This window comes from Podarcis tiliguerta (assembly GCF_965153285.1).
Source record: "Podarcis tiliguerta genome assembly, chromosome: 2".
NCBI lineage: Eukaryota > Metazoa > Chordata > Lepidosauria > Squamata > Lacertidae > Podarcis > Podarcis tiliguerta.
In genome coordinates this window covers 40,343,507-40,369,576 of record NC_139535.1, presented here as the reverse complement: position 1 = coordinate 40,369,576, position 26,070 = coordinate 40,343,507, and the positions used below count along the sequence as shown (strand labels likewise).

Genomic DNA, 26,070 nt, shown 5'->3' with positions numbered 1-26,070 from the left:
GGCTTTGAGAGCGAAGCCACACCAACAGCAGGGCTTGGTAGGCATCGTCTTACTCAGGCATCCCCAAACTCGGCCCTCCAGCTGTTTTGGGGCTACAGTTCCCATCATCCCTGACCACTGGTCCTGTTAGCTAGGGATGGTGGGAGTTGTAGTCCCAAAACAGCTGGAGGGCCGAGTTTGGGGATACCTAGCCTTATTCATCCCACCTCTCTGCAGATGTGAGCAGCCCTCATGTGTTCAACTATTGGCAACCGAGTTCCATTCAGACATCATCACAGGTGGCATTCCACTTTTAAGTGCTGGACTGTTTCACATAATGGAGTCCGGCTATTAAACAACAACAGCAACAAACCACTTCCCTCCCTGGTTGTGTGAAGCAGTGGAAACACAGGAGCGTTGGAAGTTGCCTTATAATGAGGCAGGCCATTGAGCTCAGTATTGTGTGCCCTGACTGCCAATGACTCTCCAGGGTTTCAGACAGGAGACATTCCCAGCCCTACTGGGAGATGCCAGGGAATAAACATGGGACTTTCTGCATGCAAGGCAGATGCCCTGCCACCGAACTACAGCCCTGAAGAAAAGGAAACTGTCGTGCCAGCAGCCCAACACGATAGGCGGTTACATGTATCCTTCCCCTGTTTTCTTTCTAAATCAGCAGCACGGGGTGATGAAAGGGTAAACTGAAACGTTGCCTCAAAAGCCTTGAGTAATCAAAATATTAATCCTTAGTAATGTTATGAAATCAGCTCTTTCAATCCAACGTTGCTTTTAATAAACCAAACCCAAAGTACTTCCAAACGCCCCTCGAGCCACAACCAGCTCAGCAAAGCTCTGTGGTGATTGTAACAAACATGTCAAGCTCCTACCCCGCAACTGATTCGCTTTCGGGGAATGCTAAGCTGAGCTTCAAAATCTATGCTTCGTATATAATCAAGCAGCCCAATCAACCTTTTGATATAGAACCCAAAACAGCTGCTGTGTCTTTATCGCAGAAACCAGCAGGCCCAACAAAGCTCCCGCTAGAGAAGTGACAGTTCTTCTTTATTATCCTTCCTGGTAGTTGCCCATCTCCTCATCTCTCCTATCAAATTTCTGGGCCTTTTTGATAAAAAAATAATTTGAGAGAAAGCTCGGCAGGAAGCAGACGAAGGTTACTGGCTGAGCAACTGCCCTGCGATCCCCTCTGGTAAGAAGCATCGTGCAGAGAGAGCCTGTAGGGTGGGAGACTGGCCAGCGGAAACGCAGCCTGTGTTTCAAGACTCACTTGTTCCACTCTCATCCTAACATGAAAAGGATCCTAATGGGGGGGGGGTTTAAAATAAATTCAGAAGTTCTCCCTCCTCTGCTACTAATGTTGTTCCAAGGCAGGATTTTATTTCCCCCTGTTTACTCTGAATCATTTTGTGTGGATTTGCATTTCAGGCTTTGTGAGTCAACATGCCATGCAGCTTCTAGCGAAATTCCCTGGGTTCCAGAGGTGCCACATTAAGAGGTTCTGTTGCATTGAACTACCTTAGGGCTGATTCACAAATGCATGTACCTGACTTGATGGCTCATCACTGGATGACTCATGGTGAATATGTGAACTGACGTCGTTGGCAAGGCTTGCATTTCAAGTGACTGGTGGCGATAGAAAAGGTCCGTTGGCGATGTTTGAACTGCCATGGCAATTTCACACCAGGAAGTCTACGCACATGATACTGCAGTAACACAAATAACGTGTGAAGGCATGCATGAAGCTACATATAATCAATCTAACAAAGCATTCAGACTTCACCAGCATTGACTAAGGACTCATCCAGGAGGTTTCATATCGAGAAATTCAGAACACTGAATCTGTATTTCTATTCACTGCAATCTAGACATTTTAGGTGCACCATCTTGTTGCAGCAGACTTCTGCCTAGGGTCACTTTGTCATCAGTAGCCTCTGGAGATGGTTGAAAGATGTGTGACAAAGCAATGGAAGGATGATGCTGTTTAATTGAAATGATCATGATTGACAGAAGGGCAAATGACCAATGTGGAGGGTCCCCTGTAAGCAGGGGATGTTGGAGGAACAGGCAATTAACACCACCAGTTCCTTCCATAAGGTGAGAAGTAGGAGAAAGCCTATTCCTACCTGACAGCAATGTGGAGACCAAGGGATGCTGGCTTGGCATGTGACTGGCAGGGCATCATGATATGGAATCTGCTATTCCAGCTAACTATACGGGAGATTTAAAATGTCAGGCTTCACAGTTCCAGGGATTCCTGACACCAGTCTTCACTAACAGCAGTAAGGAAAATTACCATCAGTCAACGACAGTTTCTTATTTGAAACTACAGGAGGAGACTTCAAAAGCTGCTCTCAGAATTAGAGCTGGTTCTGAAGAGATTTCTTCATGCACTCTGATTTGGATATCCAAACTACAAAATACACATATGCTTTGTGGTTGGTTTACACATGTGTGTTCATCAAGCGATAACCTGCATGTGTAAAAGAGTGATCATGGGTTAAACCACTATAGATCAAACATCACTTTCACATTGCTTCCGATCAGCTCAAATATTATGGTGTTCAATGGAGGCAGTTGACACATTGAGTTGCCATTGATCAAAGGTAAAAAAAAAAAATCCAATGTACTTGTATGCATGAACCAGCTCTATGAACAATGCACGAACATTTAGAGCTATTCCTCCTCAATGGGTACCTGACTCAGAGTTTCTAATTCCTACAACACTTTTTCTAGGCACAACTTCCATGGATCTCCTCTTACCTGTTTACATAGGAGATGTAAGGGATTCTGGACAGTGGGTTGGCCACACCAGAGAAAGACCAACGTGAGTTCACAGGAGGGTAACTTTCAAGAAAAGATTGTACTTAACTGGATGATGTCCCTCTTATAAATTGCACTCCTGAACAATGGTTTCCATTGACCCTTTAGAAGAAAACAGAAAGAGTGTCTTTGCAGCGACAGGAAACTACAGAACGGAAACAAAAGCCATAGGTGCTGCAAATTATCTATATAAGAACTGAGTGCACTACACCCTTTGAAAGGTCTATACTAGACAGGCAAGTTCTATACTAGCTGCCTGTTGAAGCCAAAATAGTGACTTCTAATGGACCTTTTAGGGGAGATGAATTCAAAGCAACTGCAGTTCTCTAACAATATATTTAAAGCACCTGAAACTTGTGGGTTCCCTCCCTTGCAAAGATTCTCCCCACACCATCCCATTCCAGCAAGGGAGATCTGTGTGCAGAAGTAGGCTTCACTTTGTGTACCTAATGAGGATGAAGCTCTGTGCTTTCACTGCACAGAGCTGTTGCGAGGATGAATTGAAGAGAAAAAAAAAGCATTTGAAAGCTCTATAAATGTTCTAAAATAACAATACTTCTGGCTTCAAAAATGAAATTAGCATGACATATTATAATGCCATTGCAGTGCCTTCATCTCTCCACAACAAAATTGTTCCGAGAAGACACGAAAATAGTTTGGGTTAAATTGAGCAGGAAGAACAGCCATTTTAAAAACGAGGCTTTAATTAGGAACCGTGACTGGACACTCTGTTGTTCATTTATGGAATTTGTCATCACAGGATGTGGCGATAGCCATGAGTCAGGTGGTGTTAAAAGACAATCTGACAAATTAGTGGGGGATAAGGCTATGAATAGCTATCAGCCATGATGGCTACATGAAACTGCTTGATTCAGAGGCAGTATGGCACTAAGTCTGGCTGGTGGGGAGAAACTTTGGGGGGAACCTGTTGTCTTCAAGTCATGCCTGTGGACTTACCAGATGTCATGGACTGGCTGGACACAGAGGAATGGTGGGAAGCACCAGCTAAGCAACCCTCAAGGGGTAGTCTGAGTAGTCAGAGGGAGAAGATTGGGAGAAGGAGGTGTCAGAAACTGAAGAGGCAACAGGGTTTAGTAAGGAGGGAGAGTCTGTGGCTTAAAGAAGTCCAGAAGCAGAAGCAGGAGGACAGAGGTGAGTTAGGCTAGTGAAGAGGCACAGGTGTCTCCCTCTCCTGCTGCAACATGCTCCCCTCCCTGCTTGTCTCTCAGGACCAGAAGAGGCATGAAGTGGGAGGAGCAAAGGCAAGTTTAGTCTCAGATTGCTTGGCAAAGACCCGGGAGAGGAGGAGGCTTAGGTAGCCGTGGGAAGGCAAAGCTCTTCAATCTCCACAACTGCCTCATAGGGGCAAGATCTATCAAAGAAGAGTTGCTGTGCTCATTAGGCATGGCACTCCTGAACGGATCCTGTTTCTTCTAAGTAAGAGTTAACTTCACTTACTCCATGTGATTTCTTGCTGGCTTCCCAGAGGCATTTGGGTGGCTGCTGCTGGAAGCAGAATGCAGGACTCAATGGACCTCTGGTCTGAGCTAGCAGGACTCTTCTTACAGTATATGCTTCTCATGTTCTTAGCATATAAAAAGCCCCTGAGAGCCCAGTCCTCATGCTTACTTGCTCAGATCTGCACATTAATAATTTGTTGCATCTTGCAGCTGTTTCTTAGGTCTGGCGCTGTAAAGAAAATGCAGGGCCACTTCACACATTACCAAGGTACACCTCCACCAACAAATGTATACTGTGAATGTGTCAAACATTTGAAAACACATGTGTCAGAGAGGCACACTCGCCATAGACTCATAATGGGCTGCAGTTGCTGTTGAGTTTACAGACAGTGGCAAAATGAGTGAAGCATATCTCCACCTAGTTACCAGGTGATCTATGGCAATATGGAATCCACTGCATTATGTTATAAAGAAAAACAGATAAAGCACTGGGAAACCGTATGTGTGTGTGTGTGTGTGTGTGCACACGCGCGCCCTGCCATTGTTGCATTCCAATTCCACATGCCCCAGCCAGTGTGGACAATGGTCAGGGATGATGGGAGCTGTAGTCCAACAACAGCTGAAAGGCCACAGACCCCCCCCATCCCTGCTCCATCCTACAGTATAGCTCTATTTCCAATCAATGATACTTCCAGGAATACACTCCCTATATATAACACTTCTGGTCCTAAACCCTGCTCAAAATGTATTCACTTTATGGTTCTAGATTGTGTTCCAGAAGAAGCCCAAGCTGGGCAAAAAATCCCTGCATGAACCTTGTAGTCCTTTCCAGCTCTACAATCCTATGATTCTAAGCTTGCCAAACTGTTGACTTTTCAAAACTGGCAGGGGGAAATGTGAAAAGGGCTGGCATCTGTGTGGATACAAGACAATTACATCCATTCTGACTGAGATTAAACAAAATAAAGACGTGACATAACTTACAGTGGAGTAAAAAAAACCGTCCACCCCAAAGATGGCAAGTTAGAAAATCTGATTACGTATGGGTTATACTCCAGTTACAGTTTTGCCCAGTTCTGGGAGATAGACTTTGAAGTATCATTTATATGCACCAGCCCACATAATTTTCTTCTGCTTGCTGCCAAACCACCCCCTTGCCACACTTTGTACATCTAGAAAGTGGGCATGCAAACCCCCTCCACCTTGATGCTGCCCCTACAACCCCCCTCTCCCATTATAGCAATTATAGTTGGTTGCCCCCGTATAATTCTGATCAGCAAAGTATTAAATACTTTTTTGCTGTGGGGTCTAATAGAATCCTGCTCTAATTTTGCCAGAGGCCTTTGTATCAAAGGCTCGAGCTGTGTGAAAGGTGATTTAGCAGAGATGGTGTCAGCGATTACGTTCAAAGGAACTGCTGCAGCCCCACCACGAGGGACACTGCAGCTCCAAGATAGGGGGCCCTTATCATATTTTCTATTTTCAGATAAGATTATGTTTCCTTTTTCACCCACCTTCCTGAATCTTCCTGATAACAATTGGGGTCCCAGTTTAATCCTGGAGGTTGAAATAACAAATAGGTCAAGGGGTGGCAGTTGGGGGTGAACGGTGTAGGAGGTTTTGAGAGAGAGAGAGAGAGAGAGAGAGAGAGAGAGAGAGAGAGAGGAGTTGGCAAGGAGAGCTGACTGGTACAAAACATTGGGCAAGAGCAAATCAAACGGAAACACAGACCGCCATAACAGGGTTATGTCAATGAGAACAGCTGCTGAACGAAACATCCAAACGAAAAGCACATGCAGTCAATGATCCTGTGGTCGATTGTCAAAAGCAACACAAATTGTTTGCACACCCAGCCTGTGATCTGACAAGGAAGACAAGGCAAACATGGAGTGATGCTCAGGCTCAAAACTCCAGCTTAGCTTTTTGCGAAATGCAAGTTTCTGGTCCCCACCCACATTCACACCCAATTGCTTTCCTTCTTTTCTTCCAAATTGCACTTAAATAAGAGAGGGATGCTGTGAAGCAAGTGGTTCCTGCCATTAACAGTTTTCATAAGGATTAGTAAATGTAAAAAAAAAAGGTTGCTGGCTGATTTGAGGCACAAAACCAAAGGTGAATCCTGCTGGATCAGATGAAAGGTCCTGCTTCTCACAGTGGCTGTCCAGCTGCCTCTGGTAAGCTCACTAGTAGGGGGGGCAATGAAGTTCAGAGGCCTCTCCTGCTCTTGCTTCCAGCAAGTGCCATATACTGCTTCTCGGAACATGGAGGCCGCATACAGCTATAATCATGGCTACTAGCCAGTGGTAACCCTATCCTCCATGAATTTGTCCATTTCATTTTTAAACGCCATTTACAGCATTCTTTTTCTTTAGCAAATTAAAATCTTTTTAATAGATGGACCCAACTGATTAATCGCCTATAAACACTGAAACCCTGGGTTCTTCAGATAAGACGAACGGCCAACCAGTTGGACATACATGGGAAGTCCATAAACAATGTATGATAGAGATAACTATCCCAATGTTGTTTGCTCTGTAGCGATTGCAAGTATATTGTTTCTGAGCAAGTTGCCTCAGTGCTTGGCTATCACAATGAATAGCCACTGATACAGCCATCTTTCAGGGTTCTGTCTTATCTGTTTTGGAGCTCCTTTCCAGCATTTGAACAAAGTACAGTGAGAGCATGTAGCAGAGCATGCTCTCTTTCCAACCCACCCCCACCCACCCCAGGCGTTTGTTAGAAAAAGTTTAGACGTGCCTTCCAGGCTTAGAAAATATCCCTGCATGTTCCAAGGAGCATGTGTAGGCTAGGGGGGAGAAATCTACTCTTGTGATGGTGTTACCCACCCATCAAAGCTCATTTTACTTGCCTAGAACACTTGGGGAAAGTTTACATTAGGAGCCCTCACCCCACAGAACTAAAAACAGGATTCAAATTAGCTCTAGTCCCTATTCTCCTTAAAGGAAGTAGTCTAGCTACACAGAGGCCAGTGGAAAAAAAATCTACATCCAGGGTAACCAATGTGATGCCTTCCAGATGCTGGAGTACAACTACCATCATCCTTGGTTGGCTGAGGCTGATGAGAGTTGGAGCCCAACAACATCTGGCTATCCCTGATGTGAACTACTAGAGACAATGGTCTAACACTTCTGAATCCTGCTTAACTGGTATTTGGGATTAGCTCAAGTTGTTGAAAAACTGAGTATTTTGTCTAGTCATTCATCTTGAATGTATGATATGCAGAAGTGAAGTAAGTTTCAACACAGGTGACCCTAAAACTGTCCCTGCCAGGAGGACCAGATGCAAAAGAGGACACAGCTTCAGTACCTTTTAATTGTTGCACAGAAGAAGCAGTTTTAGCAGATGTTGTTCAATCAATCAGTCAATCCGCCCCCCTTTTTAATCAGTCAAGCAAATTTTGTTTAGACTGGTGACTGGGAGTGGCCACCGGGACCATATAACACCAGTCCTAAAGGATCTACACTGGCTGTCAGTACATTTCCAAACACAATTCAAAGTGTTGGTGCTGACCTTTAAAGACCTAAACAGCCTTGGCCCTTTATACTAGAAGGAGCATCTCCACCCCCAATTGTTCAGTCCAGACACTGAGGGCCAGCACTGAGGGCCTTCTGGCAGTTACCTCACTGCAAGAAGTGAAGTTACAGGGAACCAGGCAGACGGCTTTCTCGGTAGTGGCACCTGCCCTGTGGAACGCCCTCCCATCAGATGTCAAGGAGATAATGTACTACACAACTTTTAGAAGACATCTGAAGGCAGCCCTGTATCGGGAAGTTTTTAAATGTTTGACATTTTATTATTCTTTTATATGTGCTGGGGCAACACAGCCAGATGGGTGGAGTATAAGTAAATTTATATTATTATTATTGTTATTATTATTATTATTATGCTGCTGAAATTCCCTCTTCCACACAACTGGGGTAGGGGTTGTTTCCCTGCCCTCTTTTGCATCTGCGCACCCTAGTTGCATCCCCTTAACCTCTACTAATAGAGAACCTCCCTTGGCCTTCATCTGGCTGGTGGAAGACCAGTCCAGTGATCTCAAGCACCTGTGACGGTTGGCCACTGGCTTGTGCACCAGCAGAGCAGTGTCCTCAGTCAGCCTGCACACCTTGACTGCACTGTCTGCCTGTCTGGGCCCCTGAAGCCCTGAGCTGCCTGATTACTTTCCGAAGTTGGCGTCTGGGATGTCCAGCAAATCCTCTCAACAGGCTTTAGGACACACGAAGTGGCTTCTTCAAATCTGGCAAAGGAAGCGGATGGCAGCTTAGCGCAGAGCTCTTGGTAATAAAGTCTATTTGAAGACTCTCAGTGAAAAGTGTGTTCCTAATAAAGGATAACATTTCATGGTCATTATGCGATACACTTAACTTTAAAAGGAACAAAAATGCTGAGAAAGTCATTTTCTGAAAAGGGCTCTCAGATTTCATTACTATGGGTCAAGAGCCTGGGGAGAAGAATTAAAGAAAAACACGAACTTGTGCACAAATTAATTAAAGATATTTCCACTAATAAATTGTCCCTGTAACCCAAGGCAGAGCCTTCAGTTTGTGAAATGTGGTAATATTCAAGTTGTGGGTTCCCCCCTCCCCTCTCCACAAGGCAAACAGATCAGTAATGTTTAAAATCAAATGGAGGGAACCTTATGATTCAGGAGTGATTTTCCCTCCTTTGCTTTTCTTAGGCCTATAGAAAATGTCCAGCATTTGAACATTTGAGTTGGAGGAGGGAAATGGTGCAATAATTCCTGAGAGAGAGAGAGAGAGAGAGAGAAGCCATGGCGACCTTTCAGTTTCTTTCTTCTTGATTTCTCCAAACAAGCTTTCTTCCTCTAACTCCCAGTCAAAAACGTGAAGGATTTTGTTCCCTTTTGATGGAAGGATAGTACCAAATACTGTAATCTGAGTCGGTTTGCACCACCAAGGGGGGGCGGGAGAAGATAAAGAAAACAATTACTGAAAGCACTATTGCCAGGTCTGGGCCTGATACAGTTATACACTGAAGATCTCTAGTTAGAGAAATGGAAGCAACCTTTAAACATGACGTTTTTAAATAGCTAGTAAATGGAAATCCTAGTAAGATCTTAGGCTGCCAATTAACTTCCTGTGTGACCTGAGGTGACTATGGTTACCACCTCTTCCATTAAATAGGGCGAGGGAAACCATAGGAAGACTTAGCTATGCTGCTCAGCTCAGGAATAACAATCTCTTCCTCAGAGGTCATAATGCTTATTAATAATCTTTATATTTCCCTTACTAATTCTTTTTTGTCAGAGAAATAAATTCTGGGAGCACTTCTGTGCCACAACATCGTAATATGAGAGGCAGTCCATGAATGAGGGTGAGGACATCTATTGGTCCCATGCACATCTATTGGTGAGCAAAGCCCAATGAACTCAGGGTGACTTTCTTTCAAGTTATTGCGCATCCAATCTACAGTTACTTAAGATTATTCCCCATTGAGTTCACATTAGAGTGGACAGATGGAGAAGAGGACAGACCCTCTTCTGGAGATGGACGCTTCATTCAAATCCGTTACATCCCAGTTTCGCAAGGGGCTCAAATGAAGAAACATTCTGTCCTGTTTCTGTGGGGGCAGCCATTTTTCCTTTCCCCTCGATACCAGAGCTTTCCAAACTTTCCATGCTGGTGGCACACTTTTTTAGACATGCACCATTTTGTGACACGGTAATTTAGTTTTACTAGCAAACCGGAGGTTAAACTCACCCCTTTCCAACCTCGGAAGGAGTGCAGGGAGCATTCATGCAACACACTGCAGCCAACACACTAAGAGGTCGCAACACACAGTTTGGAAAGCTCGGCTCTATACAAATCTTACTGAGAACAGCAGCATGTCATCAACTCCTGCTGCTTCTAGGGATATGATTAAATGGTTTTCAACGCACAAGGTGACAGAAGCCCCACGCGCTAGCTAGTCACTTGCTAGGTGACTGTAATTGTTTTAAAAAAACAAATAATGAGTCAAAGAGGCAGCCCTTGGACCACTCACAATGGAAATCCGTAAGAAATCTAGGAATCTGGCAATGTGCTGACACTGGTGTACCCCTGATCCAATTTGCAAATTGGCCTGGGGGATTGGATCAGATAAGTTTGCTTTGGAAATGAAGCCCACCAGATTCTCCTGTCTGTAGCTTCTGCACTTTTAATAACTGTGTAGAAGGCATAAGTGCAACATTCCCTCTTCTATTAAGGGGGGAATAGCCCTGTCCACTTTTGCATCAGGCCATCTTCATGAGCCTGTGGGTCACTGCATGGGATTGGCCTGCTCAATAATGTGTTGGGGTTGACTGGGCATATTTCCCCTCCTGGGAGAAAGCTCCACTGAACACAGTCAGAATTACTTATAAGTAGCTCAGAACAGGATTGGGCACATGCCTCTAGAACTTGCATATCAGAGATTCTATTATACAAATACAAACAGGTAGGTGCCTGAGGGCCTTGCTATACAATCTACTTGTTCTAATGCAATAAATGACCTGTTGTTATGAGGGGTCCAGAAAAGTTTTCTCATGGCTGCACTTCTGTTGGGAGAATATCGCATTTCCCCAGGAATCAATCCACAATCGTTCTTGAGGGGAAATGTGGTGAATCACATTTCTCCTCTTCCATGTCCTCTGTTATTATGCTGCGTGGAACCCAGCTGTACAAATGCCACAGACATTCTGCAAATATCTTAAGTTTTCTCTGCATACCCTCTAAGGAGAACAGATGCAGGGAAGGAGAGAGCTCCTGCACCTTCAACAGACGCATAAAAAAGGAAATTGTTTCGCAAATGGAAACAGGGATGCTCTTGTATATTTCTTCACACAGTGCATACTTAAACTATGGAATGAGCTCCCACAGGAGGCAGTGATGGCCACCATCTTGGATGGCTTTAAAAGAGGATTAGAGAGATTAATGGAGGACAAAGCTATCAACAGCTGCTAGCCACCAAGCCCATGTTCTGCCTCCAGTATCAGAGCACTATGCCTCTGAACACCAGTCATTGGGATATTCTGGTCTGCAGACTGCTGCTGTGCTCAGGTTCTGCTTGTAGATTTTCCACAGGCCTCTGGCCACTGTGAGAACAGGATGCTGGACAAGATAGACCTGATCAGCAGGCTCTTCTTATGTTTTTACTTTCTTACAAGGAGGCAGAAATTTCCATCTGGTCCTGGGTCTATTGCAATCTGTGCTGTTTCCATTTTGCTGCAGTTCAGCTTCCTCCTGGCTCTCGCTAAATGAAGAGATCAAATCTGGATTGTTGCTTCTGCCAAAATCTTTAATCTTTTTAGTCTTTAATGCACAAATCACTACGGTGCATAGCCAAGGCAAGGGGTAAAGGTGCAGCAGTTGTATTGCATGGCTTAGACGTGCTGAGACATTGATCCAATGATTGACACGCCCCCTGGGAGTGGGGCATGCACAGCATCTTTGGACTGGGCAAATTTGGACACTTCTTTGAGTGGGTTGGGTCTGAGCGGTCTTATCATAGTGATGTCTCTGTGTTGTAGGCAACAGGGGAGGAGACTGTGATGGCTCAGAACCAGACCTGTGCTCTGACACCTCCCTTGCAGGTGGAGACTCATTTACAAAAGAAGGTGAGGAGGTTCTTGTGGGAAAGGGAGCTGATTGGGAGCATCTGGCAGCTCCTGAGTGGGCTTCTCCCCATTCCAACAATCCACTAGGTTCCTCTCTGGGGTCTGGCTCTGTGCCCAAAATCTCCAGCTTTGACAACTCTGAGACCTCCTGGGGACAAGACAACCTGCAAGGTACCTTCCCGGGATCATCTTGACTCCAGCTCCTTGAGCTCCTCTCACCCTCCTTCCTGTCCTGACCAGCCTTTCCAGGACATCTCCACGGGACTTATGCTAGGCTTCTGCCGAAATCCTGCATTATTTGTTTCACTATCCACTATAATCGAAATCTACGTGATTAATAACCATGTGTTTCAAAACAATGTCAAAAACAATGATGCCAACAACTAATGTAGTTATATAATGTTCAGGAACAAAACAAAAAAACACCATCATTAGTGAATATTGCTTGTATTCGCTTGTGTGATTTCCATTCCTGACCTTTGATGAATTTCTGAATTGCAGGAATTTTTGATGAAGTTCTCTGATGTCCCTAACATGAATGCAACAGTCCTCCCATATTGTTGGTCTTCCAGCATCTGGTATTCAGAGGTAGACTGCCCCTGCAAATGGAAGCTCCACTTAGGTATCAGAACTAATAGTTCTTGATAGACACATTCTCCATTAATTTTGATGAATCCCTTTCTAAAGCCGCCCCCCCCCCATTGTTTGCCCCAAGCATCTGGTACTCAAAGGCCCTTATGCAAGGAAAAAAACGTCCCTGTTTGCTGTACACTGACTTGATCTCAACCGGCCCTCCCTGCTTCTCACACTGATGAGAGTTGAAACGGAAGGAAACAACTTTAAGTCCTGCTTTTCTCCCCCCCCCCATTCCATGCCTCCTCCTCCCACACTTCCCAGCCCCCCAACTTAAATTTCACAGGCACCTGAATCTGATCACAGCTTCCTCCGTCCAGTGTAAAGTTTAGTCTGAGACAGAGTGCATACCACAATGAGTTGGGATAATATTAATGTATAGTATTCAAAGCCCCAGGGCCTGTATGTTTCATTAATTTCCTCCCCATTAAAGTAAAACGAGGATATCCTGTAGAGAATTGCAGTGAACCGTTCGGACTGCGAAACTCGTCTTGACCTCGCTTAGAAAAACACACAGACGGGGAGAGAGAGAGCGCAGCTGATGGCAATATACAAGCGCCCAAATGAAATGCACTCGTTCCTCGCTCAGCTCCCTGCCCACCCCCACATTTGCGCCAATACTACTGTGCAAATATTTAGCTTAACAGGATGGGAAGAGCAGGACAGCAGGCATGAAAGGAATACCCCCTGATTTATTTGTTTAAAACGTGAAACATTTCCCGTAAATTCTTCCCAGCGCATTCACCTCGGGCACAGAGCCTACCTTGGTGAGACCCAAGCAGGCCGGGGACAGAGGAAGGTGAACATGTGCAGAAAATGCTAACACAGCCGGGATTTGTTCCTGTCACCCATTTGCAAGCACACCGGCCCCAGCCACCCAGCCAGCACAGGTACGCAAAGCTCATGGGCTGGGGAAACGGCCATTTCCCTTCTCAAAGGCTGCCTCAAATGCTAAGCTAAGATGCTCCTGCTAAACAGACGGTAGGTTTTGTTTTTTTGTGCCCCCGAGGAGCAGTGGATGGCTGCCAGCTCTCAAATCTGTTTCCTTCTCTAGCTTGAGAGACCCCAAGGGCTTTCGAGTGTAATGCTGTGGCCTCTGTGAGATTTCCTTTGTGTCTCATTGGTTTGTCCACAGCCTGACCTCCCACCAAGATTAAGGAAACCACCTTGTCCATTTAAATACAGAACTCGCTGCTTCTGGTCCAAGGGCCTCTCCTCGCAAAATTTACATTTGGAGAACATGCATCGGGTCACTGTATTTTACTCGGGTAGTTTTTGGGTTTTTTTTGCACCCAGCGTAGATGCCTTCACTCGAGTTTGTTTCTCACTGCGCATCTTAAAAGTCGCCTTTCCACATAACCCGTGGAAAGAGGAACAAGCAGAACAAAGGAAACTTTTGTATCACCCTGTACTAAAAATGCTAGAAGCAAACTTTTGAATCACACAGGACTCCAAGAGAGGCTGAATATTTGGCAGAACTCAGGATTGTGCTGAATCATGGGATTAGTGAGTAAACAGAACCTGACACAGCAGCAAAATCTATCACTTCCCCCAAACTTGCAGTCTGATAAAGAGTCTTGCATGAATCTAAATTTATTCTTACAGATTCAAATAAAATGGCTGTCTCGTTTGCTCTGTGTTGCTTGTTCCTCCTTCCGCAGCCCATGGGGAAGAATTTCCATCTCTCTCGGAAGGAACAAAAGGCAATCTATCATTTCCATCAAATAAATTCATAAGTGTACATTGCAAATGTGGTAACTGTGTCGCACCGAAAAGGTTCTAAGAGCGATGCCGAGAATGCTTACTCAGAAGTAAATGCCTACTTGCTTCCTATGAAATGTGTTAAGGAATGCAGCCTTGGCCTTAAAGATCTGAGACCAATGCCAACTTGGCATCTTATCCTACCATTAATCAATTAGATAAAGGTGATCATTTAGATCCTGCCCAACTATTTTTAAATATATGTTTCATAAAGACAATTACCACAGGCAGGGGACGGGGTGGGGTGGTGGGAGAGAGAAGGTAGCTAAGTAAGGGAGGAAAAGCTATCTACAGATGTGGCCCAGGCTGCATACAGACCACACATTTAGAGCACATGTCCTCCTCCACACCAAGGTTTACCCCTCAAAGAGTTACAATTCCCAGCACCCATAGCAAACTGCAGTTCCCAGGACTCTTGGGGTGGAGGAGGAAATGTGCTTCAAATGTATGGTGTTTTATGCAGCATCAGTCCAAAAGGACATTCTTTTGTGCAAATGCCATTGAAATGAATGGGAATAGCCCAAGAGTGCTACAGAGAAGCTGGTTCACTCTGCTCTGCCATTTTATGCATGGCTCCACACCTCTTACCTGGGCTACTTCTCCTATCTTTCTAACCTGCTTAGCTTCAAGGAAGATACATCCAGACATGGCTTTTCCCAGGCATGGTGCAAAAGCGACTGTGCAGACAATGTGGAGGAGAACCTGGTTTCCTCCAGGTGTTTTGAACTACAATTCTACTCGGTCCCAGCCAGCATGGCTCCAAGTTTGAGAGAAACTCAGCAAAATGCCTTCTGGTTGCCCCCTTCAGCAAAGGTCTCTTGAAGCAGAAGACTCTGAATAACTGCTCAGTGGTGCTGTTTTAATTTCCCACCGATGGCATTATGGAAAATATAAATGGTGCTGCCCAACATTGTCAGAGGGATTTGCTGGATCACTAGATCCCTAGCAGCTACTCAGGGGTGCCCCATAGTGATGGGGTGCCCGAATGGAGAGACATATACTATTGGTGAGAACTCTTAAATTTTGCAACGTTCTTGCATTGAGCGGCAACAAAGGGTATTGCCACTGAACATTTGGCTCATATCAACCACGTGCTGGGCAGCCGGATCAGGATGATGCCCAGGTTTCCTTCCCTGCTGCAGCAAAGCCCTAGCATCAGGTGGTGCCACCCAGGCAGAACACCCTAACTACATCCATTCCCCCACTGTGCTTGTAGCACCAACTCTGGAATCTTCTCCAGAAGCTTTCTGCAATGCAGCTCGTGACTTTCAGACCACACTTTCCCCTAGGCTATTTGTCTGAACTGCATTTAGATGCTTCCTAATACTCATGCCATCTGCTCTCCGAGGCACGCAAGGGAGGATGGATAATAAAAGTTAAGAGAAATAACCAAGATGTTTACGAGGCTAACTGTGGAACTGGGAGAGACTGTCTTGCTGTCACTCCTACCCATCCTCTCTCCATCTCCCCTCCTGACCTGAACTTGTGTCATGAATGCTTTAGACTTGCACGCCTGCACAGCGCAAGGACAGAGCTGGGTCTGGTTTTAATTACTGAGTGGTGGTTTTTTATATATATGTAAAAAGTTGTTTTTAGTTGTGGCCAGCCATTACAAGCAAATCCAAGAAGACTCTTTACAAATCCTTTTCAACGGGAGTTTACCATGTCCAATGCAGGGCTTTTTTTCAGCCAGAACTCACTGGGACTCAGTTCCAGCACCTCTCAGGTGGGCGCCATTGCCATTATAAGAGAACGAGGGAGGCGTCTATGTTGAATTCTGGCACCTCTTTTTCTAGAAAAATAGCACTGGTCTAGTCCAGCCATGAATTTTAGTCTCAGGCACTTCTGAATTAAGCCTTGTAATAAGACTCTGCTCCCTCCCTGCCTGCGAGACTTATTATTAAATTGTTGTTGTTGTTGTTTTACAAATGTGATATACAGTGGTACCTCACTTTTCGAACGTCTCAGAAGTTGAACGTTTCGGCTTTCAAATGCTGAAAACCCAGAAGTAACTGCTTCAGTTTTCGAATGCTTCCGTATTGAGTTTTCCAGACGTAAATGCTTCCGGAAATGCATGCTTTGGTTTTCGAACGTTTCAGAAGTTGGACAGTCTTCTGGAACAGATTACATTCGAAAACCAAGGTACTACAGTGGTGCCCCACAAGACGAATGCCTCACAAGACGGAAAACCCGCTAGACGAAAGGGCTTTCCGTTTTCAGAGGTGCTTCGCAGGACAAATTTCTCTATGGGCTTGCTTCGCAAGACGAAAATGTCTTGCGATTCTTGAGGGGTTTTTTCGCTCCCCAACCCCTTTTTCTAAAGTGCTAAGCTGCTAATAGCCTTTTAGCAGCTAATCCGCTAATCCCTTAAGCCTTTAATAGCCGTTAATAGCCCTTAAACTGCTAATAGTACTAATAGCGCTAATCCGCTAATGGGCTTGCTTCGCAAGACGAAAAAACCGCAAGACGAAGAGACTCGCGGAACGGATTCTTTTCGTCTTGTGAGGCACCACTGTACTGTATATGTGTCATCTACTCTTCAAAGTAGCTTTTCAGGATTAAGTGGTTCCTAAACTATTCCATAGAAGAGCCATAGCTCAGTGGTAGAACATTACTTTACATGCAGAAGGTCCCAGGTTCAATCCCTGGAATCTCCAGGTAAGGCTGAGAGAGAATTTCTCTGAAATCCCAGAGAGCTGCAGCCAGTCAGTAGACAATATTGAGACAGATGGACCAGGGGCCTGACTCAGTATAAGGCAGCTTCCTATGTTCATAATGTAAGAAGAACACTGCTGGATCATATCAAAGGCCTCTCTAGGCCAGCATCCTATTGTGCACAGTGGTGCCCTGTATCCCCATGGCAGGGACTGGGGAACCTGCACCCTCCAGATGTTGCTATTAATATCTATTAAATTTCTACACCATCCTTCATCTGAAGATCACAGGGCAGTTTAAAGCATGAAAACACAGAATACATACCATAGTAACAAACAGAAACAATAACACCACACCACCACACCACACAATTTGAAACACCATAGATTGTTTAATTAGCCAAAGGCCTGGGAGGAGAGAAATGCTTTTGCCTCATGCCTAAATATATGTAGTGAAGGTGCCAGGCGAGCCTTCCTGGGGAGAGCCAGGGCTTTTTTCCAGCCAGAACTCAGTTGTGTGTCAAGACCCCAAGGCCTCCCCCCTTATGTTGAATTATAACACCTGGACACAGTATATTAGGTTAATGGGTAAATTTAGGCCACAACTTTATTGGTTACAGAATGTGAGTAGTATTGGCTTAGGCATTGGAATTGAACCGACTATATCTGACTCCTGCCTGCCATGCAGGGAGTCCAGTAAGGGTCAACCACCACTAAGGGGAGCCCTGCTGATTTACATCAACTAGAGCTCCCCCAGGGTCCCCAACGGGGTCGTGGCATGGCCCTAGTCCCTATCCGGACTTCGGACAAGATCCACACCCCTGGATCCCTTTAACGGAATACCCTTAAAATGGAGGGGCAGGTGATGGCCACACCTCCCCTCCCCCAAACCAGGTTTTACCAATGCCTAACCACCAAACCTTACAAACTTTGTATCCACGGAAGCCGGAACAACAAGGGAGATCACATGGCCGCATGGCTGCTTAAAAGTGCTAAGCCACGCCCCCCCTGGCCAGCCGGATTGGCTGGCAGAGGGCCGTGATGCAGCCGGGAACTCCCCAATGACATGGGGGCTTTGCCCAGCCCTTGCTGTATGCGGGGGGGGGGGGTCACGTGACCTGGCCACAATACCATCCCACAAGGAAGTGGAGCGGCCTTCCCAGCAGCTCCCTTGTGGGCACCACTGCCATTATAAAAGAACAAAGGAGGCTTTCATGGTGAGTTCTAGTACCTCTTTTTCTAGAAAAATAACACTGGAGAGAGCATTCCACAAACGGGGAACCACCGCAGAAAAGGCCTGTTCTCATGTTGCCACCCTCCAGAACTCTCATGGAGGGAGACACTAAGAAGGATCTCAGGTGATGATTGCAGGGTCTGGGTTGGTTCATATATGGAGAGGGGGTCCTTGAGGTATTGCAGTCCAGAGCCACATAAGGCTTTATAGGTCAAGATCAGCACTTGGACTGGGCCCAGAAACTTATTGGCAGCCAGGGAAGCTGGGCCAGGATTGGCGTTACTTTGCTAGACTAAAACTCCCATAGTCCATCTGTGGATTTGTGTAATCCCTTTTTTAAAGCCATCTACCGTATTTTTTGCTCTATAAGACGCACCAGACCACAAGACGCACCTAGTTTTTGGAGGAGGAAAACAAGAAAAAAAATATTCTGAATCTCAGAAGCCAGAACAGCAAGAGGGATTGCTGCGCAGTGAAAGCAGCAATCCCTCTTGCTGTTCTGGCTTCTGGGATAGCTGCGCAGCCTGCATTCGCTCCATAAGACGCACACACATTTCCCCTTGCTTTTTAGGAGGGAAAAAGTGAGTCTTATAGAGCACAAAATACGGTAAGTTGTTTGCCACCACCATGTCCTATAAAAGCACATTCTAAAGATCTTTTTTCAAAGCTAATTGTTTCTTGATCTATGCAAATCAAAATCGAGATTAGAATTTTAAAAAATAACTAAGTCCAAACACTATAGAGTACAGTGTCTTCACACTCATGTCATCACTCCAAGTTACAATACTGACTTTGAAACCTATGGTCCCTCCCTCAGTTGTGGGCATAGATCAGTCCAGAAACAAATACGGTGGCTGGGAGGCACAATCCCATAGGACCCCTTATCTATAACACAGTAGGAATGGCACCCACATCCCCACAAACCCATCTTGATATGTTTGCCCTTTGCTAGCTCTATAACAAATGAGTAAGTTTCTCACAGGGACGCGGGTGGTGCTGTGGTCTAAACCACTGAGCCTCTTGGGCTTGCCAACGAGAAGGTTGGCGGTTCAAATCCCCACAACGCTCGAATCCCGTTGCTCAGTCCCAGCTCCTGCCAAACTAGCAGTTCAAAAGCACTCCAAAAAGTGCAAGTAGATAAATAGGTACCACTCTGGCAGGAAGATAAACGGTGTTTCCGTGCATTGCTCCGGTTTTGGCGTTCCGTTGCACCAGAAGCGGCTTAGTCATGCTAGCCACATGACCCGGAAAAACTGTCTGCGGACAAATGCCAGCTCCCTCAGCCTGTAAAGCGAGATGAGCACTGCAACCCCAGAGTCATCTGCGACGGGATTTAACTGTCAGGGGTCCTTTACCTTTACCTTTTTAAGTTTCTCATGTAAAGTCAACTGCCGCACTCCAACCATGAAGGCATTTGCTGTGAGTGTCTTTGATGTGTTCCAGCATTGGAGGACTTCTGCTTTGACTGCTTCAGGTAACAGTATTACTAAGTTTTTATGCACTATCATCTCCTCTTATTCCATCCATATATTTTTTTTTAATAAAAAAAACATAGTTGCAAAATTGCCACAGAGACTGTTATGTAATGGTGACGTCATAGGCACTGGCTAATCAGCACTATTTGCTGGGGTTGAGCATGAAGTTTGATTCAGGTCTGATTTGAAGCTAAATACATCAAATTTGCACTTTCCAAAATGATATGCAAACTGAAACACAGCCATGTTTTGAAATTTGCCCTTATAAGAATTTTGCTGCTTCGCCTAGCAACCTTTACAAAAAATCATATATTAGGGGCATAAATAGAAAGAATACACTGGCAAAAATGACACCAAAAATTATGTTAGGAAATTGTTTGCAAAAATGTGTATGTTTGTCAAAACTGTATATAAATGTATGTTTATTACGAGAAATTTGTATGAAAGTGGTGACAAATTTTTGTGACTTTCTGTAAATCAACAAATGGTTGCAAAATGTCGAGAACTGAATTTAAGACTGGGGAAACAGGAAACCGAGAGAACTGAAACTGACAGGGCCTTCCATCCCTACTGCCTAGGAATACTTGAGAAAGCTGGAGGAAAATGGAGCATGGGTGCTTCCAACTGGCTTCACCCACAATATTTAGAGAGCAATGTGTCCATTTAACAAATCTGCACCCTTTCCCCAAGTTGCATCGGTGAAGCATTTAAGCCCACATTTGCAAGTCCAGAAATAAAATTTCATACCCCCTTGATTCTGCCTCCATTTGGACTGGAAAATAATGTGATATAATGCAAATATCCCTAAGTAATAAATAACAAAAAAAAAAAATGCAGCCCACTGTTCTTCACTGTAATACAGGGACAAAAATAGGTTTGTGTGTGTGTGTTGGGGGGGGGGAATTATCTTAATTAAAATTCTCCCTTTCATCCTAGTAATTACATTCAAACAGGCAACAGCAGCAGCATCGCTGCTTGTCACCATGCCAAAAAAATTTTGATTTGATCACCGGGACATCGCACAAAATAAAATAAAACAAAATTGGAAAAAAGGGGTGGGGGGAAGGAGAGGAGAAAACTGCCAGGGTAAAAAAAAAAAAAAAGGTAATTACTTCTGGAAGGCTGCGAGAAGAAGGGGGTGAGGGGAAGAAGAAAGGGAATGAAAGAAAAGAGGAGGAGAAGGGAAAGAAGGGAACACGGTGGCAGATAATATGGCAGCAAGGATGGAAACACCTGTAAGCCAGTGGAGATCTAGCAGCTATCAGCTCTGGCTGCATTCCATATCCATTAGCACCAGCAGACAGCCTGGGCTCCAGGAAAGGAGGGTGTTAAGCTCTGACAACCACTGAAAGCTGATGAAAACGTACCAAAGGGGCAGTCACAGGCTGCCATTTGATAAAGAAGGGGAGGGGGGATACTGCAAGTGGAAATGGGGGGAGGAGAGAAGGGGGGAGGAGAGAAAAAGCCAAGAGTAAATCAGTCTAATTAATGCCTTTGCTCATTTATCGAGGGCAAATGCTAATTATTCTTTTTAATCACTTTCTGCCGCAGTTGCTCGTTCTCGCTCGCTCGCTTTTCTTGCCTGGCTCTACCTAGTGCAAGGGGGCTGTTGGGAAAGCAATCGGGACCTGAGGCCTATAAATAAGGAAAGCAGCAGCAGCGAGCACAAGATAAAGTGCTCCAGTGGGTTTGGGTAGCCACTGGGCATATCAGCGGGAAGGTGAGATGGGGAGGACTAGGTGGCTCCCTGATCCAGCTGCGCATAACCTGTGTATATACACGCACAACTGCAGGAAGGCCCCATGTTGGCTTGTTCACTCTGGCCTCCTAAACCAAGTGGTGCTGTCAGGGACTGGGCAGATGAAGAAGAATGGTGGAGACCGCCACCCCAGGCGTCGCCTAGAGAGGAGGAAGGGGCAGATAGCATAGACCTCCAGGAGTGGTTTGGCACAGGGAGGGAGGGAGATAAGGGTAAAAGTTGGGAAATAATGTGAGAGAAGGAGGAGGAAGTGGATAGCATTTAGCAGACAGAGCCTCAGCACCGGCTGAATGAGATGCTGTCTCTGGAGAGTATCCCAGAACCCGTACCCTCCCCCAAACCAGGCGTTCACTGAGAATAGCAGAACAGAGAGCTCAGAAGCAACTGTCACATACCAGCCACCATCAGAGGCAGGAGGAGGAGTCAGATGAATAGGGAAGTAATGGAGAAGCGGGGTGGAGCGTCACTCTGGCCAACATTAGGCACTGAATTGGTGCATCTTGAATTCGTCTCTGTAAATTGTATTATTAAACAGAACTGAAAAAGCTTGCTGTTTCTCTGTCTCACTGCCTTCCTGGGAATCAGCCGCAGCTGCCGAAAGTATCCTGACAGGTGCGCCTTGTGTCTTCAAGGTCAAGGATGGGGCTCCCAGTCCCAGGGGGCTTGGCAGCAGAGAAAGGCAATGGCAGCACTAGAAAGGGAAAGCGTCAAATGCTTCTGAGGTACAGCATATGTCCCAAACACCCACAGCATAAAATCAAGGAAACCATGCTAGATGGTTTTATTTCCCCACGAAATAACCACACAACCTATTTCAGGGAGGTGCACTTGGCCATTTTTCTGCTTGCCTGGGATAACTACTACTAGCCCCCAGACAAACGGTCAAACAGCAGCACATCTTCCCTTCCAGCAGCCACTGTACAATAACAGAACTAATGTTGCTGGATATTCGTCACTTCCTGATACAGAGTGAGAGGAAGATGGACTGTGGGTAGACAGACAGGTCTTCAATATAAATTTGCATGGCTCATTTTAAAAACAGAACACTGGTAGCATGAGATGGTGTGCCATCATGCCCACCTTCTCAATGTCCTTTGTCCTGCATATAATCAAGGGGAGATTCAGATCTCTAGGTATATCATTGTGCAGCGGTTTAACATGATGAAGTGTTTCCATGCTGGTCTTCCGAGGCAGAGAATGGGGGCAGAATATAATCATCATGCCAGTAATAGACAAATTCATGGAGAATAAGGCTAATTCTCTTTTAAAGCCATCCAAGTTGGTGGTCATCATGTCCTGCCTGAAGACTTCCCACAGGCATCTGATTGGCCACTGTGAGAACAGGATGCTGAACTAGATGGGCCTTTGGTTTGACCCAACAGGGCTTTTCTTTTGTTCTTATTATAGGAGGTTTCCAAGATATGAATCTGAAAAATGGCTTAGAGGTGGTGAAGTCAGAATACTTTGAAACCGTGGCCTGGTTGGTTGATGAATGCCAGTGCAACAGTTGGTTACTCAGATGAGTGTGTGAACAGACTCCAACAAAAAAACATTGTGCTTGGAGGTTGCTACAGAAGCTTTTTTTATGTTATTTGACGTACAATGACTCATTCACACACTCAAGTCATCACTTGATGCTACAGTTGATGATGAGCAAGCATGTATGAAGTGACCCCAAACAGACCCATTTTGAAACGTGCCTACAGCCTAGAGAGACTAGCAAAAAGGAGTGCAACATTCATAATTCAGTTATAAAGAGACCTAAGTACTTGTTACAGTCATGCGAAATGGGAAGTGTATGTTCTAAGTGCTCTACAGCAATGTAAGTGTGCCCCTCTACTAGATAGCACCCATGTTGTCACAGGTTAGTTCCAATAATAAAGAACTAAAAACACCATCGGTTTTATTGACCAGACCCCTGATTGCTTGACCTTGAGGTGGGTGCATGGGGTTATCAGCTCAGATTCTGATGTTCTGCCATTCTGAATGAACTTGAGTCCTGGAATTATTTAACTTGTAAGAGAGAACATTAAAGCAACTGATAGATCCATCTCCTTGAATCGATAGTATGGCTGATGAGTAAAATTAGATTGACTCTTGTGCAACAGGAAATGTTGAGTTTCAGGGGAAATGAAAAATGTGATAAATGTGAGCTGGGGCAGGATCACTATTGGGCAGTGCCTGGGATTATGACAAGTGACAAATGTCCTCCCCAGCTGTACCATGTTCTTAATATATTTTTTCCTTGCAGGTTGTTTATTTCCCTTACAATGCTAGCACGGGAGTAGTTATCTAGAAAAAGGTGGTTTACTTAAAAGGGTCTTAGCTGCTTTTCTCCATCACAGTTCTGAGGAAGTCAGGAAGCTGCTGTGCAAGCCTTCCCCTCAGCTGCCCTGGTTGCTGTGCACTGCCCTTCTACCACAGTGCTATTTTTCAATTAAGACCGAGCACCTAATGCTAACACAGAAGTGCCCCAAGCTCCTGATGACAAAAACCGTGTTCAGGAAAATGAAAGGTCATTGGCTTATTAAATCAAACATTTTAACCATGACTCCAGATGACCTTCTGAGCATTCATCCTGATTTGTTTGCATAAAGCTTGCATTCAACGTTCTCTGTTTATTGAACACTCATCATGATTTGCTTGTGTGGATATTACACAACTTTCCATCCATCCATCCATCCCTATTCCACATGTTCTAGTGCATTTTCCCATCACATTCCTTACTACAAAAGTCTGGGGTTGTTTGAAGCGGGGTTGTTGCACCAGAGTGCTTTAATCTGCTATAATGTTACAAACCTCAATTTGCCAGTATGTGACTGAATCTCTCCTGCAAAATACAGTGGTGCCTCGCAAGACGAAAAGAATCCGTTCTGTGAGTCTCTTCGTCTAGCGGTTTTTTCGTCTTGCGAAGCAACCCCATTAGCGGATTAGCACTATTAGCGGTTTAGCGGCTATTAAAGGCTTAAGGGATTAGCGGATTAGCTGCTAAAAGGCTATTAGCAGTTTAGTGCCTTAGAAAAAGGGGGTGGGGAGTGAAAAAAACCCCCCAGGAATCGCAAGACATTTTCTTCTTGCGAAGCAAGCCCATAGCAAATTCGTCCTGTGAAGCACCTCCAAAACGGAAAACCCTTTCGTCTAGCGGGTTTTCCGTCTTGCGAGGCATTCATCTTGCGGGGCACCACTGTAATGTATTCTGCTTCAGGTGATCTTACAGAATTTAGTTTGGAGTTTCCGTTCCCATACCTTGCAAAAGCTAAGATTCATGCCTAGCACTTTATGTCTTTACTGCTGCAAGACTCAAAATCATGATTATGAATTTTACCTACATTTCACCAACAAGAATGTCTTACAGGAGACATACAAGTCTTCAGGTGCACATCCAAGATTTGCACTGTACAATTTCCACAGCCTATTTCTTGAAGATATATCTCCTATAACAAACAACCTTTGCAAACCAATCCCATGTTTTAATAATAAAAAAAAAAACCCTGACAAGGCAGAGCCAATGGAGAGCCTTAGAAGAAGCAGATCCAGCAGTCACTGGAGTAATGTCCAAGTGGGAAGCAAACAGAGATGGAGTGCGTATCTTAACAACACCACCACCACTAGAACTCTTAATAGGAGAAGAGTAAGAGATGGATGCTTCAGTACCCTGGACAGATCATGACTTGTTCCAGTGGAGTCCCACCAGCAACTGAGTCCCCAGATCCATGTCAGATCAAACTCCTCCTAGGCTCTGCCTTCCTGCTGAGGAATGAAGAGCCTTAACAAGGGCAATTAATTCTTGAGCCTCAAGACTAACACTCATCACTCTCCCATAAATTCCTGCCCAGTGCATTGCCCTTCTCACTAAGCAGGCATTACAGAATGTCCCTGGCATGAAAAAGGCTAGTTCCTCAGGAGAACCTGGCTATCTTCAAATATCTCAAGGGCTATCATATGGAAGATGGAGCAAGCTTGTTTTCTCCTCCTCTGGAGGGTAGGACTCAAACCAATGGCTTCGAGTTACAAGAAAGGAGATTCCAGCTGAACACCAGGAAAAACTTTCTGACAGTAAGAGCTGTTTGACAGTGGAACAGACAGTGGAACAGTGGTGGACTCTCCTTCATTGGAGATTTTTAAGCAGAGGTTGGATGGCCATCTGTCTTGGAGATTCCTGCTGAGATTCCTGCATTTCAAGGGGTTGGACTCAATGGCACCTGGGGGGTCCCTGTTGGGGTCCCTTCCAACATGATTGTACGATTCCAATTCTGGCTGCTGCTGAAAGGTGGGGCTACTATGCTGGACACCTTGTGACTAGGTTGTGGCTGGTATGCTAAACAGATCAGATGGTGGGCTGGCGTTCTAGTGGCATCAGGTCCCTTCCATGCTAAACGAACACTCAACAGTTGAGAAATCCAAGTGTCCACTGCACACCCCTTCTCCCTCCTGACTACTAGCAATTGGAGGAAACCCCAGCCCTTACTGGACTTCAGCAGCAGCAGTGCAACAGATGATGGCATTTGTCATCTTCAATGGCATAGGGAGAGAGATTTTATCTTGGATGACTGCCACTCATTACAAGGCACAGACACTGCAAAGGCACAGAGAAGCAAACAATTTATATACATATATTAACCACACACCACACTGGGTAGAGAGGGTCTTGTGGTTTTT

General features: G+C 45.2%; 1 protein-coding gene across 1 annotated transcript in view; it reads right to left on the bottom strand.

Annotated features, from left to right (window-relative positions):
* EEFSEC (eukaryotic elongation factor, selenocysteine-tRNA specific) overlaps positions 1–26,070 on the bottom strand; it is a 251,422-nt gene that overhangs the window by 49,546 nt on the left and 175,806 nt on the right. The window contains exons 12-13 of the mRNA XM_083418565.1: positions 2,758–2,919; positions 1,541–1,700 (exon numbers count right to left, since the gene is read on the bottom strand). The gene's annotated coding sequence lies outside the window, so the exon portion shown is untranslated. The remainder of the gene's footprint in view (positions 1–1,540; positions 1,701–2,757; positions 2,920–26,070) is intronic.